Below are 4,411 nucleotides of genomic sequence, written 5' to 3'. Positions count from 1 at the left end.
TGGATTTAAAATGTGTGTTTGTGTAAACTATATAAACTATTTGACATAAAATAAATAGAGAAGAGATAGGAGCGTTTCGCTTGGGGTCAGAGACACTCAACCAAGCGTAACAACTGCAATTTCTTGATCGATTAACAGATTCTAGCTCTATAACCAATATTATCACAATCATTTCTACAATATCCTTCGTGTCCAAAGTGATACCGTTATTTCTAAGTTATCGTTTAAACATTCGTGTCCAAATCCCTTAAAAGATAACAAAGTCGATCGGATAACTTAATCGATCGTGTCCAACCTGACTAAATATCCGAAAGCATTAAGTTCTTGATTAAAAGTGATTATCAAAGATTTACAAACTTGTCAAGAGTGATATAACTTAAGATAGATTGTTATTCTAGTTCTAGATTCAAGAGTTACTGTCCAAATAATCTTGAATCTCTTTGAAAGCATTAAAAACAAGAATAACAACAATATTAAATTAATAAGCTAGAACCTTATATATTAAAAGATCAAAAGATTACATAATAGTTTGTTTGATTACCTCAATACTACAAGAGTAGATGATAACTACACATAGACATGTAAACTATGCAAAGGATGAAGGAAAGATGAAGATTCCATGCCAAGATCCTTGATGTCTCAATGAATCTAGGGTTGAATCTACTCCTAAACCACTTGCTTTGTGTTTCTCTAGAAATAGCAAACCAAAATTCTCCCAAAATGATGTTGATGCCGCCTCTGTTCCATGGATGCAAAACGTGAAGCTCTTGTGCGGCTCTCCCTAAAACGTGATATTGCTCTCTGTATGTACAGGACCAAAAAAATTTCCTTCTCCTTTGGTGTGTGCGGCCCCTTATAAAGATATGTAACCTCCTTTTTAAGTGACCTAGTTCATTCTTTCTTCCTTTCTCTCGGGTCACCAATGTCCAATGGGTTTAAGGCCCATTTGTTATTCTTCTCAATTACCAAGCTTGCTGCACGTGTGTTTCTTGTAAAAATAATTATGCTATTGTAATTTTGCCATTACACTACAAAGTGTCACGCCTTCCTTATTTCATCTAACCATTAACCGCACTAATACACTATTTGACTCAATGAATATGAAAATGACAATTTATTTAAAATGACTTTAAATTAAGATACTAAACTAATAAAATAGAATTGAAACTTAACTAAAAAGACTATAAAAATGTGATATGACAGAGTGTCATCATAACCCCAAACTTGAATCATTCCTTGTCCTCAAGGAATTCACTTGTAATATTGACAATAGATAGTCAAATAACAATTACCTAATCAAGCGATAGTACACAAAAGTTCATCTCCCTACTAGCTAAAAATGAGCTAGTTTGACTTGCTTGCATCCACCATACACAACTCCACTCAACAATTTGATAAGGGTTCACACACAGTCGACGTGCAGGTCTACATATTACCATACGCTTGAAAAGTTTCTAAACGTCAATTAAAATCAATGTCATTACACACTTTGAGGTCTTTAAGGGTTATAACGAGGCTTAGGTAAAGGTGGGATAATATTTGGATAAGTAGGCTACACGAAATTTGAGTTAGTCACTCCTACGGAAATTAAAGCACATATTCAATCCCTCATTCACCCTTTGAAACAACAATTGTAAAGGTACTAGAGATTATTTGTAACTATCGGGACAATCGAGTTTGAAATTACTCAGATTTTTCATTGTTTGCCCCCTTTTTCTTTTCATTCTATTTTTTTTATACACCATTTTTGTGTGTATTTTTTCATGCTTTGTTCTTTGTTCTCTAGTAACCCACCCCAAACTTAGTTGGTTGCAAATTCCAAAAGCAACCCCAAACTTATTGTTTAGCAACACCCTACTTAGCCTAACTCAAATATAGCATTTTGGGTTAAATCCTAAAAGTCTCTAGGCTAAATATGTAGTTTGTCACCGAACAAAAAGGTCTAAACCTACCGGCTCAATTTGGCTTTCAAAAAGGATAATTTCAAATTAAATAAGGGTAGTTTTTAAAGGCTCACAGGACCAAGCACTTTCGCCTCAGTGTGTAAATGACAAAGACCAATCAACAATAAAGAAACAATGCAAGTTCTAGAAATGTAGTTGCACGGAACACTCTATATAAGTAAATTGAAAAATAAAATTTGGTTATGAACCTTATAGTGTTAGATTTCTAGGAGTTGTGACTACCTATCACATATGCCGTACACTTCGCCTTTGAATTTCAAGTCATTACCTCCTTATGAACTTTTGGAATACCGCTTGACTACCCAATTGTTACTAAACTGGAAAAAGTAACAAACAAGCAAATTCATTAATAATAAACAAGTTTAGATTCAATTACATAACAGGGGGTACGCTGAGTTATCCAAATAAATAACACAACAATTAAAAGTTCAACTGACACAACTGACAAAAACGAGTTATTGAAAAAGAACTGATGTGGACTTTGATTTTTTTATTCGTCCATCTTTTCACACACTTTTTTTTTTCTTTGCTTTTTTTTTTACTGAATAGAAATACCTTCCTCCCCTTTTGTTCGCATAATTCTTTCCTTGCTAAGTAACCGTTCATTTTTCTCTGCAACCATCATCAGTTCTTCAATCTAAAACGGATATAACTAACAAGAAATTTTTCTTTGTATACCAAAGAGGGGTTAGTGCAAACAACTATACAATAGCGAAAAATATTTACAAATTATATACAAATGCTCAAAACAATACAAGTTGTCGTGATGCTTAAAATATCTAAACGCCAGTCCCCGACAACGGCTCCATTTTGATGTAGAATTTCTACATGTCATATAACTATGTACACGTGAGTATATATAGGATCGTTTTCCGCAGGGAGTTGCGTTAATCATAAGCATTTTCACAATAGTTCACATTAAGGAATCCTTTATAAATTGTTTGTTTGTAAAACTAAATTCCTAAACGACATAAAAGTAAAAACGAGAGAAGATCGAACTATTTCGCTTGCGGTATAAGATAACAATCAAGCATAACAGCAGCAATCTCTCGATCGATTAACAGATTCTAGCTTTATAACCAATATTATCACAATCATTTCTACAATATCCTTCGTGTCCAAAGCGATACCGTTATTTCTAAGTTATCGTTTAAACATTCGTGTCCAAATCCCTTAAAAGATAACAAAGTCAATCGGATAACTTAATCGATCATGTACAACCTGACTAAATATCCGAAAGCATTAAGTTCTTGATTAAAAGTGATTATCAAAGATTTACAAACTTGTCAAGAGTGATATAACTTAAGATAGATTGTTATTCTAGTTCTAGATTCAAGAGTTCGTGTCCAAATCATCTTGAATCTCTTTGAAAGCATTAAAAACAAGAATAACAACAATATTGAATTAATAAGCTAGAACCTTATATATTAAAAGATCAAAAGATTACATAATAGCTTGTTTGATTACCTCAATACTACAAGAGTAGATGATAGCTACACATAGACATGTAAACTATGCAAAGGATGAAGGAAAGATGAAGATTCCATGCCAAGATCCTTGATGTCTCAATGAATCTAGGGTTGAATCTACTCCTAAACCACTTGCTTTGTGTTTCTCTAGAAATAGCAAACCAAAATTCTCCCAAAATGATGTTGCTGCCGCCTCTGTTCCCTGGATGCAAAACGTGAAGCTCTTGTGCGGCTCTCCCTAAAACGTGATATTGCTCTCTGTATGTACATCACCAAAAAAATTTCCTTCTCATTTGGTGTGTGCGGCCCCTTATAAAGATATGTAACCTCCTTTTTAAGTGACCTAGTTCATTCTTTCTTCCTTTCTCTCGGGTCACCAATGTCCAATGGGTTTAAGGCCCATTTGTTATTCTTCTCAATTACCAAGCTTGTTGCACGTGTGTTTCTTGTAAAAATAATTATGCTTTTGTAATTTTGCCATTACACTACAAAGTGTCACACCTTCCTTATTTCATCTAATCATTGACCACACTAATACACTATTTGACTCAATGAATATGAAAATGACAATTTATTTAAAATGACTTTAAATTAAGATACTAAACTAATAAAATAGAATTGAAACTTAACTAAAAAGACTATAAAAATGTGATATGACAGAGTGTCATCAGAGTGGAAGACAAGACTTATGAGCTAAGATACGAAGAACATATGACGGATCTAGCATGCACGACCGTCTAGGTAAGCAAGTCCACACACGTATAATCAACCGGCAGGTTGTATTGTAGACACGTGGTGACCTAGGTTTTCCCCGCGGTTACCTATAGCCTAGGATTAGGTAGAACTCACTGAGACATTATGTCTGATCCGAATCCTCTTTGTTTCAGATTAGCAGGTTGGTATAGAAGGATTTAGTAAGCTTGTAGCTGGAGGGATAATCAGCAAGTGCTTGTTCGTACCCACTGCTGGATGTTATGG

At 34.2% G+C, this 4,411-nt stretch overlaps 1 long non-coding RNA gene across 1 annotated transcript; it reads right to left on the bottom strand.

Moving 5' to 3' along the window:
- Positions 1–478: 478 nt before the first annotated feature.
- On the bottom strand, positions 479–4,085 carry LOC146929020 (uncharacterized). Its single transcript, XR_015005932.1, has 2 exons — positions 2,520–4,085; positions 479–2,281 (listed from the first exon to the last, which is right to left on the bottom strand). It is a non-coding gene; the product is annotated as an uncharacterized LOC146929020 (long non-coding RNA).
- Positions 4,086–4,411: the final 326 nt, after the last annotated feature.

The sequence above is a fragment of the Medicago sativa genome, chromosome 4 (assembly GCF_051527215.1).
Source record: "Medicago sativa cultivar Bolivia chromosome 4, Bolivia_mono, whole genome shotgun sequence".
NCBI lineage: Eukaryota > Viridiplantae > Streptophyta > Magnoliopsida > Fabales > Fabaceae > Medicago > Medicago sativa.
This window is presented reverse-complemented; position numbering and strand designations above follow the sequence as displayed.